This window comes from Leopardus geoffroyi, chromosome A1, assembly GCF_018350155.1.
Source record: "Leopardus geoffroyi isolate Oge1 chromosome A1, O.geoffroyi_Oge1_pat1.0, whole genome shotgun sequence".
Lineage (NCBI taxonomy): Eukaryota > Metazoa > Chordata > Mammalia > Carnivora > Felidae > Leopardus > Leopardus geoffroyi.
The window spans coordinates 221,808,909-221,829,639 of NC_059326.1; the positions used below are offsets into that span (position 1 = coordinate 221,808,909).

The window sequence follows — 20,731 nt, forward strand, 5'->3', positions numbered from 1 at the left end:
TTCTGTATCTGCAGCGACCGCATAATGTAGTTTTGAGGATAGTAACACTGTATTTTCAATTTACAAAAATCTTAATCACCATTGACCCTCCCTTTAGTAATAAATTTGCATCTCCCCAGTACTCAAAGATTACCTCCCCACACTGGCTGGAACGTTTACACATCTTGGGCCATCCGTGCGCTCCCACCAAATCCCAGACCCTTTGCAGTCAGGTGGGATCACATGACTACTTCTGGCCAATGAGCCAGGAGTAGGAGCAATACATTTAAGAACTGTCCTGTGATTCTCCACTTATTATTGTTCCCTGCATCAGTAACCCGGAAGGCCTGTGTTGAGAGAGCAGAGCCAAAATTGGTTCCATTTTGAATTACTGCATGGAAGATTCCCCTCCTACAATGCCCCAGACACCCTGCCAATTCAGTATGTTAAACCTTTGTTGTATTCAACCTCTCATATTTATGAGTTAATTTATCAGCACAGATTAACCAAGCCTGTTTTTAATATGCTTCTGAAAACATGTTTTATCTTCATGGTACCTTTAATTTCTTCTTCATCTCTCCTTCCATAGCAATATGCTTTTTCTATGGTGTTTAGTTTATTCCACCGAGCTTTGTAGAAAGCTGCTTATACATATCATAAAGAATGAGAGATTCATGAGTCCAGAGATCCCGTTCTAATCTTTGGAATTAATAACAAAACTAGCAAACTTTTTCCTTGTTCATTCAACACATATTTTTGAGCACTTCTATGTGCTAACTATTAAGTAAAGTGTGTAATTAAAAATGAACAGAGTATCAAAAGGATAGTACCCAAGTGAAGTGCATCCTTTAGAAAGGGCATTAGTGTGAGGAAGGAAGCAGTTCTACAAAATAGAAAAGCATATGCAAAGGGCCTGATTCCTACAGGATCTTGATTTTGATAGGAAATGAGTGCCCAGAGTGGTCGGTAAGTTTTAGGGATAATGGGACAAAATGGAATCAGATGTCAAGAGTAGATCGGGCATGCATGGCCTTGCAGAACAAGGAATTTGGATGCTATGCAATATGTAGTTAAAAGCTAGTGAAGGGATTGAATGGGGGTGCAGTATATCTTGACTAGTATTTTTTAAAGTTCCTCTAGCTGCTGCTTGAAATTATTATTTGAAGATTGGTTAGACTGGAAGGAAGGAGGCCAGATGGATTGTTTCAGAGTACTTTGGACATAACATAGATGAGCCTCTGTTTATCGTGGGAATGGAACGAAAGACAAAAATGTCAAGTTCATATATTATTTGGATGCAAATCAAACAGTATGTACTGACAATAGTTTATACTTGGGAAATCAAATAAAGAGGAAAATCAAAGGTTTGGCTTTCAGATTAAATCAAAGTTCTGTGATGTCACCAAGAAAACTATGGGAAGGAAAGGAGCTCTATAAGCTTTAATATTTAGAGATTTAGAATAGAAAAATAACCATATCCAATACCTTGCTCTATCAATTTCATTCACGATTTAATAAGCTAATAGTATATTCATAATAGGATGTATAAGTGAAGAGCACATACCTATTGTAACTGCTTGCTCCAATGACAGAGCCCAACTGTCCAGCTGCCCTTAAGATTGAACAAGCCAAGACAATCGACAGAATTTTTTCACTCATCTGAGACCACTGACTCCTTCATTCAGTTTGAGTGACATTTTTATTTCCTGGTCTCCAGTGTATTGCTCTTTTTACTCACATTTTTCCCTTGGCATGTGATTTGCTCTCTTGATAAAATGAGATCCTGCAAAGGATCACTGAGACGTCCTTGGTCACAGCTCTCTGGGCCATTAGTTTAGCGGCTTTACATGGTGGCTTCTGTAGCAGACAGGCTTCCGAGGCCAGCATCAGCAATTCTGAACAGGTTAGAGGAACAAAGTGGCCGTCCATGGGTAACATGTTTCAATTTCCTCTTACTAATTCCATATCTGATATAAGGGTGACTCTTTTCCTACCTATAGATCAAGGAAAGATGTATGTAAACCATTCTTAAAAGCTTCGGTGTAGTCTCATTTCCAAAAATGTATACCATGTAATATCAGTCTGCACATTTCCATCTTTTCAGGTGGTCCCATTGCCTCAGCTCTTCCCTGCAGTCATCTGCTTTGCTTACACCTTTGACTGCTTGTTCATATTCCTGCCTCTGAAAGATCACATTTCCTCTCTACTTTCCTCAAGAATAATACTACCCCCCCCAGCCCACTATATTGAAATAGCGCTTAAAATAGACACAGTAATAGTACCTGCCACATAGAAACGTTAAATTTGTTTTTTTCAATTTTTGAGAGAAGTGGGGGGAGGGGCAGAGGGAGAAGGAGAGAGAATCTCAAGCAGGTCACGTACCCATCATGGAGCCTAATGCATGCCTCGATCTCATGACCATGAGATCATGACCTGAGCTGAAATCAAGAGTCAGATACTTAACCAACTGAGCCACCCAAGCACCCTTTTAAGATTCTTTAAATAAATGCTTTGTGTAAGGACCTTACCAGAATCCTTGTGCTATGGATTGAATCATATGCTCCCCACAATTCATATGTTGAAGCCCTAACCTCTACAGCATATAACTAGATTTGGAGATAGGACTTTTAGGAGGTAATTGGGATTAAATGAGGTTGTAAGGATAGGGCCCTAATCCCATAGGATCGGTGGTTTATAAGAAGAGAGAGAGAGAGAAAAAGAGAGAGAGAGAGAGAGAGAGAGAGAGAGAGAAAGAGAAAGAGCTCTCTGAGCACACACACACTGAGAAGAGACCTTGTGAAAACGTAGCAAGACGGCAGCCATAAGTAAGGCAGAAAGAGAGTTCTTACTCTCTTCAGTTTCATCAGAAATGAATCTGATGCCACCTTGATCTTGACTTTTGAACCCATGGAATTGTTAGAAATAGATTTGTTATATATGCCATTTAGCCTGTGGTGTTTTGTTAAGGCAGCCTGAGCGGATTACTACCCTTTGTTGTATACTAGCTACTCCATAGTTTATTGTTATTAATTTTCTTAGTCTTCTATCTCTAAATTTATCTTAAACTCATGTCAGATCAAATTATTTTGTGCTCCCAGAAGATCATTCCAGTGGTTCTATTCTAAGTGCTCATGTGTGGGTTTTGTTGTTGTTGTTGTTGTTTTGTTTTATTTTGTTTTGTTTTTGTATGAAATGCTATGCATTCTCTTCTCAGCTCAATAAATGGTACAGTTCTAATTACCAAACCCATGGGTCAAGGACACACGCTTTGACTCTCAGCACAAATATTTCTTAATGATGCTTTAAATTTATTAAATATACTCGTTAGTACATGCAATTATTTACTTCTCTATCCCCCAACTAAACAGAAGGTATATGAAGGCAAAGATATCATCATAATTGTAGGTCTTTCTCCAACATACCAAACAGAACCTGTGGCAAGGTGGAACAGGATATATGTGATATATTGTATGATAATATATATATATATATATATATATATATATATATATACATGATTGTATATATAATGATATATCAAAATGATAAAATCTGGAAACATTGAAATATTTCTTTTTCAGTATGCCATTGAAACATGTCTGTGCTTAATACTACCAATATCCCTAGTCTCCAGTAGATCATATTTGGATAAATGTTACCACTGATTCACTGGTATTCTAGGATTTGAAAGTGCTGATTGTGTGGAGGATACATTAATATATGTACTTAATATTTCAATGATTTCCATGTAACTGACCACAAACAAAGCTCCTTCCCTATTTATACAAGGTCTAACAAGAAACACAGTCTCACTTCAATTCAGACAGTTTAGTTTCTAATATGAAGAATTTTATGCACATCCTGGGGTGCCTGGGTGGCTCAGTCAGTTAAGTCATGATCGCATGGCTGTGGGATTTCCACTCAGGTCATGATCGCATGGCTGTGGGATCGAGCCCCACATCGGGCTCTGTGGTGAGTGTGGAGCCTGCTTAAGATGATCTCTCCCTCTCTCTTTGTCCCTCCCCCCCTGCTTGTGCTCTCTCTCTCTCAAAATAAACAAACATTAAAAACATGTTTGTACATACCCTTGTATATTTGTTAATTTATTCATTTATTCAGCAACTATTATTAAGTCCCAACCTGTGCTCAATTCACAGTGATCCAAATAGGGAATATCACTGTCATCACAGAACTCATTGTGTTTTCAGTTACATTTACCCAGTTGATCCTCATCAATGCAACTGAGATCACATAACCTTTCTTACAGGTTGTGTTAAGATTTATTAACAGTAAGTGATTTGAAATGATAAAGCAATTAACATGTGTGTAATAGTCTTTTTGGAGTGAGCTCTCATAAGACATTTTAGGGTACACTGTCATCAACCTTTATCATAGAGAGGAAAGGAAGCGATTTGTGTTTTCAAAACTGTGTGCTAAGTTGCTTTTGGGTTTACAAATGGAAGCACTTCAAACTAGCCTAATCAAGGAAAGCAAAGATATTTATTGGAATAACACTATACTTTATTAATATCAAAGAAAAGCAGATAACTTGGACTAAATAATGATAAAAGGCAAAGCAAAAAAAAAAAAAAAAGAATCAAAACCAACCTTGATAATCCCTGCATCTGCTCATTCTCAATCTCCTCCTCTCTCTAGCTCTTTCCTTTTATTTGCTTCTCTGTGTAACATTCTTCACCCCAAAATTTACATCTACTCCATTCAATGGGACATTTCCTGAGATTAGTCTCTTTTTTTTAATTGTTTTTTTTTTTTTGAGTGAGAGAGAGCTTGAGTGGGGGAGAAGGGCAGAAGGAGAGAGAGAGAGAGATTGAGAGAGCAAGAGCGAGAGAGAGAGAGAGAGAGAGAGAGAGATTCCTAAGCAGGCTCCATGCTCAGCATAGTGCCCAACACAGAGCCTGATCTCATGGTCATGGGATCATGACCTAAGCTGAAGTCATGAGTCAGCCGCTTAACTGACTGAGTCACCCAAGGCACCTCCTGTCCAAAATTCACAGAAAATAGAATTATCTTGAAAATTTAAAAAACAACAAGTTATTACTCAAATAGAGATTAAAGACTTTACTCAGCTGATGCACAATGATAATTATCTGGAGACCACATAATTCCCTCAGCAGCTGGATATGGGTTTTCGCTGAGTGAAGAGAGAGAGGTATGTGGCTTCGTGGTCTAGGGCGGGTTCCAGTTTTCTTCATCTTTAACTGATACTAAAGTTATGGTTGACACAATTTGATTTTCCTAGTTTTTGATGTCCCTTGTTTCGGATCATCGGTCCAAAATCCTTTTCCATACATTCTCAGGACGGTTATTTTTAGAGCTGTTTCTGTAAGCCTTCAGGGTTATCCATAAGTCAAGGTTCAAGAGGAAAAGCACTATAAAAAGGTGGGATTCAGGGAAAAAGAGGAGAGAAAATAAGAAAGGAGGCGAGGGCCAAAGCAAGGCAACCTAGGTCTAAGTTATCCACTCTTGATCCAATCAGATTCAATTGATGATAGAGGGTCACAGAGTGGAAACAGACTTTGGGGACTTCCTTTGGATGGGACACAGGCAGTTTTCATGAAAACTGAAAGGAGCTGGCAGAGGAGTCTAGCAGAGAAAGTAACAAGATCGATAAATGTAGTTTTGATAACTCCAGTTACTGAAGGAAAATATGGACTTCTTTGACTAACACAATGACATGTCAGTCAGAGTTGTCTATAAGTGCAAAGGTTTACTTCCAAGAAGAGTAAAAATCACTGTAGGGGAACTGGATAAATGTAAGTATTGCTGTGTAAGATATCCCTACACTGAGTGAAGGTCCAACCAGAGAACTTTTAATGTCTCATACAAATGATTCTATAAAGGGGAGGAAACAAAAATTACAAACAAATATTTGACTTATACAAGCTTCGATGCACCTGACTATAATCACTCAAAGAGGATTAGCAAGTATCACAAAAGTGGCCTGCATTGTTAAACAGGGACATCTCCATTACTATTGGCCACCTAGAAAGATCATGTACTGCAATCTGAGGAAACTATCATGGCTTCCATTTTGACTTCCAGATTCAGTGACCCCAAAATATCGGTGAACAAATTTCAAAACAATGACAGTCATAATTAATCTGATTCAGTCTAGCTATTATCAAAGGCCATAACTTAATAACAAATTATATATATATATATATATATATGTGTGTGTGTGTGTGTGTGTGTGTGTGTGTGTGTGTGTGTGTTTACACACATGCACAGATACAATTCTAAAGAGAATATTATATATAACTGTGATGCTGTCTTGCATATTCAGATAATAATTGATTTCTACCAAGTAGGTTGATGTTAAACAAATCCCTCAGTCCACTTATCTTAAAAAATGAATTATATATTATAAGCATATGGTAGGAAATAAGATACCCTTTTCAACTAAGTTTGTCAGCTTTTCTGTTTTTGACCATCTTTGAACATTCAATATGATATTGTAAGCTGAATGAATATATACCGTTTATTTGCTTCAGGAATTGCTCGTGTAACTATCTGCCACATTGCTTCACTGTAAAAGAAAAAAGTAAGTCAAAAAGAAGAATATATACAACATTATTCTGGAACTCTATAAAGCCACGGATGTTATATCATGATTATGTATTTAAGTAGCTGAAAGTCATTTGTAGTCTTAATATGCATGGATGATATAATAAAGGACATGATGAACATGGGCCTCAAACCATGTCTGAGCAAGAGATAATGGTGACATTTGTCTAAATGGTGCATATATTCAACACATTTTGACAGATTTTATTAATGCAAATGATTTTCAGAGAATCAGTGTTCAGTTTCAGAGATAAAAAATGTAAATTTGCATTTCTCTAGTTGAATTACATTGCTCTCATGCTATGTTAGCACTAATTTTAAAAGGAATTGGTGCAATATGTATATCTCTACTTTGTGATAAGCTATTGTATTCTGAAATTTGAAAGTATTACTTTCAAAACAAAAGTATACAACATAAAAATGTGTGTCAAACATGCACTGAGTAAATATTTGTTTTTTAATAGGAAAACCTCAGTAAGTCAAAGACCCTTTGTTCTCTTTGCAATGATGTTTAACTGCAAAGTTAGCTAACGTCAGCTCCCAATTAAATAAAATCAACTGTGAGAAAGTAAGGCAGATTGATTCACAATTAATGGTTGAGCAAACATTCCTCCAGTTTATTTCCTGCTTTAAGTCTTTGGGAAATATTCCATTATTTTTGCTTCCTTACATTTATGAGGAAAGTTATCAGGATATTCATGAATAAGCTTATATTTATAGGATTTCTGCTTCGGCTACATCATTTAGGTCTTATATATGCAAATTTAAAATTTTAAATATTCTGCATAAATATGAAATATTGTGAAGTGCATGTCTCTGACACATTTTTTTTCCTGCTGAAATTCAATACTATCAAACATAGACATACTTTGGGAGCCGTACCATGAGAATCTGAAAATGAGCATCATGTGATGACTATATTTTTTTTAATTTAAAGGATTTGTGGCAGACCAAATAGCACAGGAAACTTGGAAGGCAAATGAAGGAGGTTATTAATGATTTGAACTTTTCTTTTTATCTATGCTTTTGTTTACATAGTAGGATGACTCTATTACATATTGCCATTTAACACTGATTCATTAGCAGCTAGCACAAGTGAAATCTGACCTACCTTAAGTGAGTCAGTTATCCCTTTCTATTTTTAAGTTTATTTATTTTGAGAGAGAGAGAGTTTGGAGGAGGGAAAGGGCTGAGTGAGAGAGGGAGAGAGAGAATCCCAAGCAGGCTCTGTGCTGTCATCGCAGAGCCTGATGCAGGGCTCAAACTCACTCACGAACCGTGAGATCATGACTTGAGCCAAAATCAAGAGTCGGAGAATTAACTGACCGAGTCACCCAGGTGCCCCATGAATCAGTTATTCTTAACCTGTTCCATCAATGGATTTACTTATCAACCTTTATTATATACTCATAGAATAAATGTGCACATGCATGCATACGTATATACATCCTATATAAATTCTAGATATATAAAGCCATGTGATATACCTGAGACAGATTATGTGTATATATACATACATGCATCTTGAAAATCTATATATTTTAATGAACATGTACTCAGTGAGCTTTCATTATTAACCAGAAATAAATGGTATTATATTCCAAGCAAATATGCAACCAGAGATCTTCCCTTATTTTATTCGCACATGATTAAGGCAGTTCCTTTCTCAAGATATAGAGGCCCTTCTCTTTTCCTCCTTCATGATTCTTTCTGGAAGCCAATGCTGTAAAAAGTTAAAAATTCAAGTCACAGAAGGAATCTGGATCACACACAAAAACTTTATTACTTTAATATAAAAATCAGTCAGTCTTTGAAAAAAAATCAATGAAACCTCAAAAGCCTTCTCTCAGAGGATCCTACAACTGGATTGTTTGTTTGTTTGTTTGTTTGTATTTTGATGCTTTATCCTAAAAATAGCTAATAAATGGGAAGCTAACCTGCATTCCTTTTATGAATGATGTATCATAGTCAATATGAGCACACATAATACTAGAGATTCTTAAGCATCTTGTGTTATAGAATATTGTATAGATATTTATTGGGATTTATATCCTACCCATTATCTATTTATCTATAGTTTTATCATTTAAGAAGAGGCATGCATGATTTTTGGATCTAATATAAGCTTTTTTTTTTTTTTTTCAACGTTTATTTTTTTTGGGACAGAGAGAGACAGAGCATGAACGGGGGAGGGGCAGAGAGAGGGAGACACAGAATCAGAAACAGGCTCCAGGCTCTGAGCCATCAGCCCAGAGCCTGACGCGGGGCTCGAACTCACGGACCGCGAGATCGTGACCTGGCTGAAGTCGGACGCTTAACCGACTGTGCCACCCAGGCGCCCCATAAGCTTTTTTAAAAAAATATTTTAATGCTTATTTTTGAGAGAGTAAGAGAGAGAGAGAGTTTGGGAGAGACAGAGAAAGAGAGAGACAGAGATAGAGACAGAGACAGAATTTGAAGCAGGTTCTAGGCTCTGAGCTGTCAGCACAGAACCCAACGTAGAGCTCAAATTCATGCGAACCTTGAGATTATGATAAGAGCCGAAATCTTAAGTTTAACGAACTGAGCCATCCAGGCGCCCCAAGGATCTGATATAAGCCCTTAAACACCTGGATCCTTCACTGTATGTTTTGACATATCCACATAATGTGTCCACCTGTCTGACATCTGGTAACTTGGTATAAATTGTAGCAAAATTTCCAAGTGAATACATCTCTACCAAATAAGGACATGAAATTTGTTATACTTATATAGGATCAAGTTGCATTCAGTAAATAGTTTTAGAAATAACTTAAAACCAAGTTACGGTTAAACTTTCTTATTTATTTATTTATTTATTTATTTATTTATTTATTTATTTATTTAGAATCCATGCAGCATGGAGTCTGATGCGAGGCTTGAACCCAAGAACCACAGTCCATGACCTAAATAGAAATCGAGAGTCAGATACTCAACCAACTGAGCCATCCAGATGCCCCTACAGTTAAACTTCTATGTACATTATTTCATTTTGGTCTTACAATAATTCACGTGAAAGAAAGGTGAATATTGTTATGTTCATGCTACACAGAGAAAACACAGTTTGGCAGTAATGAAATAAATTGCCCCAGGTCACATACCCAGTAAGTAACAGAGGCTAAACTGAAATCATGGCTTTCAGTCTCCCAATTCTCTGTTGTTGATTGTTATAGAACCCTACCAAGTAAATATTATGTATTAAAGGTGCAGAAACATCTTTCATACTTTTATACTACCAAAGTCCATCTACGATGTCTGCAGAATTGCACATGGACATTTCAGGATTTCTGTAAATCATCAGGATGAAAGCTTTTCATGTATACCTAGCTATCAACTGAAAGGCAAACAGATTTGACTCTCAAAAATAAAAGAAATTTAATCTGTAAGTTGGAGAGACAATGATAAGCTATTTCATCCTGCTTAACAAATTCAATTGAAATTAAAAGTATATTAACTCATTGTTTTCACTTTCATATCAGAAATCATTTATTCTCCTTGTCACTACTGTAATGCAAGCTTTCTATTCTACCAACTTTTTAAATGATTTGAAGACTATGTTACAGTAAAATGCTAAAAGCTTTTCATCTTTCTCTTTGTCTCTCTCTCTTCAAGTTTAAACAGTACAAACAATGGTAAAGGTAATTTACATGTCATTGTAAACCCTCTAGATGTGTGGACCTATTTTTAAAAATTAAAGTAACAATTCAAAAATATAATATGCATTTTAATTATATAAATACATATGTAAATTTTGAATGAATTAATTTTGAACCAATAATTTAGGGGTGCCTGGGTGACTCCATCGGTTTAGCATCTGACTTCAGTTCAAGTCATGATCTCACCATTTGTGGGTTCAAGCCCTGTGTCAGGTTCTGTGCTGACAGCTTAGAGCCTGGAGCCTGCTTCAGATTCTGTGTCTCCCTCTCTCTCTGCCCCTCCCCTGCTCACACTCTATCTCTCTTTTAAAAATAAATATTTTAAAAAATAAAAAAATAAACCATTAATCTGTTGTTTGATAATAGAATTGACTTTATTGAGATAAAAAACAGCCAGGGCTATAATCTCTTGTAGTTCTTTAAAGTAAAACATATTTGAAGAAATGGGTGTGTTTTCCAAACTCTAGCTTTTTTAATTTGTGAAGCAAATGTATAGTAAGCATTTATATAATGGCAAATATCGCATTCTCATTGATAGTATATGAAAGAATGAGATTTAAATTATATATAGAATATTAATCTTTTTTGGCATATTTGCTTATTTTCTGATTTTTTCCAGGAATGGATCACATGTCTTATAATTACATATATTTTTAAGAGAATGAAATAAAATAAAATTAATTGGGTGAGGACATCAGAATGGAGGGAAAATTAGATTAAGAAAAATTCTATGAAGCCAGGAATTGTTAGTATACAAAATTCAAGCCAAGAAGAATTATTTTCTAGAAGTAGCTGTACACGAAGCTCTAAATTTTCTATTTATCTGCATATGGAAAATATAGTTACATGGTAAGACTTTGCAGAAGTTAAATGTACACACACATACACACACACACACACACATACACACATATACTTGTTTTTGCTGAGTAGAAAGACAAACTGTTCCTTTCAGATGGATAAAAAAATATCCCCCATTAAGCTTTTTGAAGAGGGTACCCAGTAATGAAAAGAATGTCCATCAACAATATCCTTACAGTTAAAAAAGTCCTTATAGTAAAAAATCTGGTAAGTTTTAAAGAGCATTTTCTTGTAATGTTTTTTCCTTTAGGTCTTTGTAAAAGCATTTTGCAAAAGCATGTCTATAGGATTTTGATTTTTTCGTGTTAGAGGATTAATGCCTTAGGCTGGTCTGGCTTAATCTAAGGAAGAATTTCCAATATCCAGAGGAAACGGTGCACCTGCTGTTTTTCCGGAAATCCTTCTTAAATGCTGCTTATCTTCACTAACCTTTCTATATGTAGTGAATGGGAGCATGCTTGTGGTTCTTTCCCCTGAAAAGGAACTAGAATTCAACGAGTATTGTTGAGTTAATTATAAATCATATGCTTAAAAGATACTCCAGGACCTGGTGAGTACATGTTTATGAATCAAAGGTCATTTCACTTCTGCTCAGAGTGAGGCTTCAAAAATCCCTCAAAGCGAACATTCCCTTAAAAGCTGGTTGTCTTTGGTTGTTTTGGGTTGTCAAATGATCCTTTATTAAAATATTTTCCTTTACAGTTCTTAACTAACTGGACATTCCACTGCACCATTGTTGATGTCATCTATGATGTCATGAGGGTTGTGGCCATCAACATTGTGGTCCCCAGGATCTTTTTAATGGTTCCAGAGAGTTGTCTGGCTAAAGATCAGTGCTACATCTGCTGGGCAATGTTGACAGTCTCATCAAAAGTGCTGTTTCCACTGTGCTTAACGTTTTTCTGTTTCTGTCTCTTGGAAGTTCATTGAGGGCTTTGACAATCAGGACAGATGCAGAAGGTACCATGTCAATCTGGGCCTGTCTGTTCTGAGTGGTCAGTTTCACTGTAATTTTCAGATCCTTCCCATCTCCAGTTGCTTTGGCGATGTCGTTAGCAATCTTTTTTGGAGACAGACCCGGGGGGGGGGGGTTATCTCTGCAGCAAAGGCAGACATGGCACTGACTTCCTCACTGGTGCACCTCAGGTGTAAGACTTTATAGCGTCGGGGTCAAACCTTAGTGGCATGGTGGAAGCGGCATGGTGGAGACAGCTGGCGTCAGATAAACCTGGATTTGGGATGACTGAAGATAGTTACACCTTCACCTCCTCCCATCCAAAAGCCGAAAGCCCCTCAAAGGCTTTTAGCACATGAAGGAATAGGGATTAGACCTCAAAATTCTGAAGCAAAAGACACAATATTTTATATTTCTCCTATGGAGAAGTGGACAAACATTTATACCTACACATATAGAAATGATATACATATAATTTTAAACAGTACATTAAGAGAGACTACAGTTAAACAATAGTTAAATAAGAATAGAATATAGTTAAATAATAATAAATAATAGTAATGCAGTTAAATAATATTAATAAATAATAGACTGAGAGCATTGCTGATCCAGGGCAAGGGAAATTTTTTTTGTTGGGCACAATTGAGAATAGTGAATTTGTAAAAAGCTGGAGGTAAACAATGCTGGATCTTTACCTATGAATGGGAAAACCGGAAAGGGGAAGTAATCACGCATGAGCAGTTTGCACATTTTATTAGGAAAACTATCAAGGAGAATTTAAGGGGCAAGAGATTAGCTAAGATATAATTGGTTTTGGGAACAAAAGCAATGGAGTTCCATGAAGCAAAAAGCACTCATGATTTGGGTGATGTAGGGCACTCACCCAGAATAAAAGCCTTGCTAAGTCAACCCTGGTTAAATCCCAAACTCATGAAACCGACGTCGTTAAAAGGTTAACGGCTGTCAATACTTAGTCCAACCTTCTTATGGTCTGAGGAAAAAGGAGAAAAATATCTTCACATTTATGTGAAAACTGACATGGAAAAGGCTGAAGAGGAGGAGAGAATTTTACAATTTTATTAGCTTAGGACGTAGTCACATATACACATCACTGAAATTTCAGAAAATGTTAGGCCGATACTGGCACACCCTCCAATATGATGATAAAGTAATAGTTTAAAATTATGAAAAAGAAATATTTAAGATAAAAAAGAACTTAACATGTAAACTTTCTCACGAATACATTTAATGTTCGTAGGCAGAGAGCCTACTTAATTATATTTAATCGATAAGGAAAATACAGGGCTAATCTTCTGGCAATTCGTACTTCTGGCAATATGGAAAACAAAAACCTTCCTTCTAGAAAGCCTACTGTTAAAAGCAAAATATTTTTACTATTTATTTCCTACTACACACTTGTTGAGTTGATGCTGCTGTCAGGTAAATGCTTGGAAAGAAAGTCAACAAATAATGTTGCTCTAGAGAATTATGCTTGTTCTAGAATAGGGTTTGCCACTTGTGTCCGTTCTAATCACCAAGATGTGCTTACACATGCAAGATGTTTTTGGGGAAAATGCATGTGAGGGATCAAACAGTAGGTGCTAGAAAAGACAGGGAGAGCCTTTGGATTGTGAAGCAGGTCTGACAGCTGTGATGGAAGAAGCATGTGTAGGAAGAACCTTCTATGACAGCATAGTTCTAGAAAAAGTATCATTGTTTAGGCAGCTGGGAGTTCTTTAGCCAAACTCATAGGTGCTTGCATTCTGCAAGAATGGGCTGGCACTAGAAGTTCTGTCTTGCTTAGTTATTAGCTGGGACCAGCCTGGCGAGGGGGGGGGGGTGTATGGCTTAGGCAGTGTGGCATCAAGGACACAAATACAGGGTCACTCAGTCAGGTCAGCTCCCTGCATCAGATTCTGTTGAAGGAGACCCAAATGGTGCACTTCCATGGCCACCATGCCCATGTCGCCTAGAACCTGATTCAAAGACATGCACACAGGTATGAAATAGAACCTGTGGTCATCAGATCTGTGGTTCCAGCAAGGTCAGAGCTCAGGTCAGTATCCCAGAATCAGGGTAAGACTTCCAAAAATTAAGGAAGTTCTACCCCATAGAAGAAAGGCAACAAGTAAAATGAAAACATTTTTAAAAAAAAACCCTCGGGGAGCCTGGGTGGCTCAGTCAGTTAAGCGTCTGACTTCGGCTCAGGTCATGATCTCGCAGTCCCTGAGTTCAAGCCCTGCGTCTGGCTCTGTGCTGACAGCTCAGAGCCTGGAGCCTGTTTCGGATTCTGTGTCTCCCTTTCTCTCTGACCCTCCCCCGTTCATGCTGTGTCTCTCTCTGTCTCAAAAATAAATAAACATTAAAAAAAATTAAAAAAAATAAAAATAAATAAAAATTAAAAAAACCCTCATTTTAAAGAGCTTGCATATTACATAATGGGTAGAGTTCTAAACGCTTTAATAACTAATTCTTCCCATTATCATTTCCACCGCAGAGTCAACACTATATGTTGTGCCAGGGAACACTATAGAAAATGCCAGGGAATAGTGGGAACATCGCAATGTTGAGAACACAGCAGTGAAGAAAGACAGTAACTTCGGCCTTCATGGGGCTTGTCTTCTAGTGAATACAGAGTCCATATTGGTCCTTATTTTATCACTCTGTGAGTTCCTGTCTCTTTCTGTCTCTCTCTTCACCAGGCACATACATATACATACACATAAACATTTCCTTGGCAACTGAACATAAATATACAGAGAACAATAACAACGATAAAAATCTAGACAAGCCACAATATGACATCACAATATGTCCGGCAGGCATTGCAAAGGCACCAGCCCATAGTCTATAGCCTAGCTGCTGTGGGATCCTGTCTAAATGAAAGAAATCAAGGAAGAATTTCTCACTTCACTGGTCACTTTCTCCCAGCTTCCTGCTTAGTCCTCAGTATTTTCAATTTGTAGCTCCATAAAGACATGTTTTAAAGATTCTCAACCTACCAGTGACAGTGGAATTAAGAAAAACCAGAAAGTATTTATGATTCAGACAAGATAGTTTCCTTAGCTCTAGATCCTGCATACCAGCTGGTGCAAACATGAAAATGTCGTAGTTTCCCAAAGTAGGGATAGCAGAGGAAACAGTGATTACTTTGTGATCAGTGTGTCTCAGCTTCGTTTTTAATGCCTGAAAAGACTGAATCCAGGCTTTGTCTTTTGTTACCATTATGGCTTTCCTTATCTATGTCTATATACTTCATCTTATTAGATTTTTCCTCATTGATCTAAGAATAGAGATTTTTCTGAAATACTACATTCCGTGATTTTGAGTGCAACAAATTGTTGAGGCTATTTCTTTTTTTTTTTTTTTTTTTAATTTTTTTTTTCAACATTTATTTATTTTTGGGACAGAGAGAGACAGAGCATGATTGGGGGAGGGGAAGAGAGAGAGGGAGACACAGAATCGGAAACAGGCTCCAGGCTCTGAGCCATCAGCCCAGAACCCGACGCGGGGCTCGAACTCACGGACCGCGAGGATCGTGACCTGGCTGAAGTCGGACGCTTAACCGACTGCGCCACCCAGGCGCCCCTTGTTGAGGCTATTTCTGTTTTCAAAATAAGTTTATGATTCATAGGCCAATTTTTCCTAATATTAAATAATGCAAGAGAATAAAACAGATAATGATACTAATATCAGTAATAATAACAGTATACCTTTACTGAGGGATTAATGCAAGCTCGTTACTGTGCAAACCTTTTGTATGAATTATCTGTTTAAAAACCCTATGTGCTAGTTCCTGTCAGTGATCACAGTATACAGATGAGGACACTGAGGAAGAGAAAAGATAAGAAAACTAATGAAGATAATAAAGGATAGAGCCTTAAACCAATATCTGACTCAGAGTCCAAGACCTCTTTCCTTAGTTTGTAAATACTACATCTATAGGTCAATTTACTAAAGCCTTGAGATATGGGATGCCTGGGTGGTTCAGTCAGTTGTATCCGACTTTGGCTCAGGTCATGATCTCACAGTTCGTGAGTTTGAGCCCCTCGTCGGGCTCTGTGCTGACGGTTCAGATCTTGGAGACTGTTTTGGATCCTCTGCCACCCTCTCTCTCGTACTCTGTCTCTCAAAAATGAATACATGTTAAAAAATTAAAAAAATACATAAAGCTTTGAGACATCAGATTCAACACTTCAGTGTTAGTTGTCACATGTAAATTATGAGTAATATTTATGTTCAACAGATTGGAACTTAAAAGCAGAAGTTGAGGTGAGAAGGTTATTTTAGTGTATTAATAAGGATTGAAGCTCTGAAAATGAATGACATCCCGAGAAAGCATTTTTTTTCCACCATCATTCATTTGTTTAATAAATATTCATTTAGTACCACAGGTTCTGATGGTGATTGAGCATAATAAAGAAAATAAAACATAGCCCCTGTCCTCAGGAGACTCACAGCAATTTTACTAAAACTACATAATTGTTAAACAAAAGTAATTATTAATCAAGGTGTTAAATGATTGTAATTGTTTCCTATTTCTATGTAAAAATGACCACAAATCTAGCAACTTATGCCACATCCATTTCTTACTTCTCAGTTTGGTAAGTCAGATTTGAAAGTCAGAAGTCCAATCACAAGTTAGCTAGGTCCTCTGATCAGGGATTCACCAGGCTGACATCAAGGTGTTGGTTGAACCGTTTTAATCTGGAGCTTAGGATCCTTTTCAAAGAACATTTAGGTTGCTGGAAAAGTTAAACTAATTTCCACTGCAGAAGAGAGATCTGTTTTCCTGCTGGCTATCAGCCAGCTACTGTCAGCTCTCTTTCAGCGACTCCTTACATACTAGAGGCCACTCCAGGCTCCTTGAGAGGTGTCATCTTCTATAGGCTTTCTCACACTCTTACACTTCAAAACTCCGACTTCAGGAAAAGCTCAGTACTTTTTTTTCCTTTTTGTTTCAGGAGTAGAATTTAGTGATTCATCACTTATATTTATATACAACACCCAGTGGTCATCCCAAATGCCCTCTTTAATACCCATCACCAATCGAACCCATCCCTCCTAGTTCTCTGTAGTGAAGAGTCTCATGGTTTACCTCCGTCTCTGTTTTTATCTTATTTTGTTTCCCCTTCCCTTACCCTATATTCATCTGTTTTGTTTCTTAACTTCCACATATGAGTGAAATCATAAGGTATTTGTCTTTCTCTGACTGGCTTAGAGAAAGCATTTCTATTAAGAAGAAAAGGTGGGCTAAAATACAGACATGAGTTATCCAGTAGGTGGAAAAGTAGGATAAGCCTGCAAAGGGAACTGATGAGAACGTCAGATGGGTAGAAGGAAAATCATGTCAGTGTAGTTTCTCAGAAGCCAAGGAAAGACCATTTCAAGGAGAAAATTGTTAACAGCATCAAAGGGATGGTGTAGAGGACTGAAAACTTTTCCTTTGGATTAAACCAAGCTGAGCACATTGGTAACCTTATCAACTTACTCAGATCAAGGGATGGGACTGGAGGTTATAAGTAAGCTGAAAGGTTTAAAATAACCACTGCAGAAAGTAGGAGAGAAAATTGACTAGAGGTACAATTTCAGGTAATTTAGAAAAAAACTTGGAGTAGTGATCATAAGTTTATTCATTACTTCAACAAGTATTAAATAGTCCCAGCGAACAAAGCACTGTTCTGGGTTTGGGGGTACATTTGGGTATAAAAGCAGACAACATCTTTTGTTCTCTTAGAAATTAAGATTTACGGGGCACCTGGGTGGCTCAGTCGGTTAAGCGTCCTACTTCGGCTCAGGTCATGATCTCGCGGTCCGTGAGTTCCAGCCCCGCGTCGGGCTCTGTGCTGACAGCTCAGAGCCTGGAGCCTGTTTCAGATTCTGTGTTCCCTCTCTCTGACCCTCCCCGTTCATGCTCTGTCTCTCTCTGTCTCAAAAATAAATAAACGTTAAAAAAAAAAGAAATTAAGATCTACAAGGGTGATAAAGAAACCACGAACACCATGTTAACATGTAAAAAAAAAAAAATGTTACACGATACGTTGGAAAGGGACCAACGTTATTTAAGAAACAAGTAGGCCAGACTTAGATCAGGAGTGTTCTAAGAGAAAGTGTGTTACAAATGAACATAGGATTGGCAAATATATTTAATTTTTGTGACATTTGAGCAATGATATTGACTGGAGGAAGTGAGAATTAGCCATGTGGATATCCGGCAATAACACTCTAGCAAGGGAACAGCCAATGCTTGTTCCGTGAGGTATTGGGCAGTGTGCTTGGAGTCCTGTAAGGGGAGAGTAATAGGAGTTAAGGTTAAGGGAACAGTGGGAATGGGCTGTGAGGGTCCTAAAACAGAGGGAAATGCAGGCCCTTGCAAGGATTTCGCTTTTACTAAGTGAAGTAGGAGGCACTTACATTGCCGACAATGTGCACAGTCCCTCACTTCCTCCTGTAGTGTTCTGTTTGCGGATTGTACCCACCGAGAGTTGGCTTCACGATTCGTTTTGACAGTTACCACAAAAACAGTGACAGAAGGATTAACTTTTGACAGATGTCTTATGAAAATGCAGGACCATATGTTCTCAGCTTGATATTAAACAGAGGGAAGAAAAGAATAGGTGGCTGTATTGGAAGAAAGGGGGGGAAAATGGACTGGCAATTTGATGAGGATGTTTGTAGTTTTCATTCACCGATAAAAGATAAATATGTTGAATCCGGATCTGGCATTTGAGTTTTCTTTCAGCATTGAACCATCCTGGTTCTTCTTAGTGAATCACCGTGTTTTCCAGAATTAAAATATTACTTCAAGATTCTGGGAAAAAGAGGTTCTGAGAAAAAAAAGATAATTCTGAACCCAAAATGTTTCCTGTTTCTTTAAATAATATATTTTAAAAATAAACTAAACATACTTTTGGAGTTTGGTTTAGATTAAGACTAAATCCGCCCCCCCGCCCCCCGGCCCCTTACTGGCCATTCATTCATTCACCCATTTACTCATAAAACTAAGCAAAGAAAACAAACGTTTATACACAGAATTAAGATAAATATTGGGAAATATTTTCTTTAAGAAGAAGCTTTAAGAGGCTCACAGTCGAGTGATAAGAATGTTTTGTGTATGAATAGTGGAGGTGTAATATGATATGTAGTAAAAAGACAAACAGCAAAGACATGAGGGTGCCATAGAAGTATTGGGGAGAGCTTCTAACAGGACATAATATTGGATGAAGATGGCTTACCAGGTAATGTAAGATTGCTTAGAATATGTTGATTAGGAAACCCATCTTTCAGGATAATACTCCAAAGGCAAATCAATATGGCAGCCAATTCATTGTTCTTAATTTTGTTCTGAGTAAATATTAACTAAAGGAGAGAAGCGATAACTATGATGATGTGTTACTTATATGGAAATACACAGACATGGCATTTGTTAAGAATAAAATCAAACGTCTACAGAATTCAGTAGGGGTAAACTCTTATTAGAAATAAAATAAATTTAAATATGTTCTCATATACCTTGTGCAGATAAGGAAAATTGGTGTTTCTTTGAATTTAGAGAAGAACTAAAATTGCCGTGTCCTTGATCTACTGCTCTGACATTGAGCTGGTTGGACAATACTTCTAGAAAGTTAAGCCCTGATTCTATGACTTACTATTCAAATTATTTCTTCATTTATTATCTCCACACTTATTTTCCATGTTATAGTAAAGTAGTTTTTCTCATTGAAGTGTTTGTCAATTACCCACTTTTGAGCCCTGCCAATGCAACACTGAGATTATTCAATGAAATGATTCTTTCCTGGAGGGTTCAGAAGGATGACCCACTGTGAATTCAATTGAAGCCATTTCAAAATTTGAATCCTAATAATAATGTTTATTCTGATATTTTCTCCTTAGTTTCCCTTATGTAATAGAGCCATGATTGAATGAAATTGTTAGCTTCCAGCTATAAATGAAGTATTGACTTTGAGTGTTAGTGATTGGCTTTGCCGATTATTTCAGTTACTTTGTTAATGGGACAGCAATGCAAGAAAAATAATCACATTTTAATTAACAGTGAAAGCTGACTGCATTTCCTAATTCCAATTAACTAACCTCTGCTTCTCTCCCCAACTCAAATATTATTCACATGAGTACTTGGATAAAATGTGAAGACTAGAGTTCTTTTTATACATATGTAATATACATGCATCATCCTGAAAATGTTATATAAGGCAAGGGTTATTCATAAATTTATAGAAACAAATTCCATTTTCTGACTGGCAGTAATGCCCCTTAATACTCATGTATAGTAACCACACAGGTATCATTAAAATGAAAAATACTCACTTTTTAGGCATGTATACACTAAATCAAAAGCTCATTTTTGTTTAAGTATTTTTCTTCAACTGTATTATTTTTGAAAGTGCAACTTATAATGTTCAAAACAAGGCCAATTAGGCCAATATTGACAAGTTATAAATGCATTCCAAACTTTTTCTTGGAGTACTCAATAAACAAGTACTTCTATTTGTATTCATTTTGAGACTGTTTTCAGTGAATCACACTTTAATCAGGAAATCTGAGCTTATAAAAATGTTCATTATATTGATTTTTCCAGTATTACTGTACACACCGAATCCTCTGAAGGCTATTGAAATACTTTATTTCATGATGTTTGCCAGGCTAATGAAGATATGTA

The 20,731-nt window shown here is 37.0% G+C and overlaps 1 protein-coding gene across 4 annotated transcripts in view; it reads left to right on the forward strand.

The window, feature by feature from the left end:
- The window catches only part of CDH12 (cadherin 12), a 1,056,103-nt gene that overhangs the window by 812,277 nt on the left and 223,095 nt on the right, over positions 1-20,731 (forward strand). The window contains exon 1 of one of the 4 annotated variants that reach the window (XM_045441366.1): positions 13,917-14,053. The exons of the other annotated variants lie outside the window; for them this stretch is intronic. The gene's annotated coding sequence lies outside the window, so the exon portion shown is untranslated. Of the gene's footprint in view, positions 1-13,916; positions 14,054-20,731 lie in introns of those variants that run through there. 4 annotated transcript variants of the gene reach the window in all.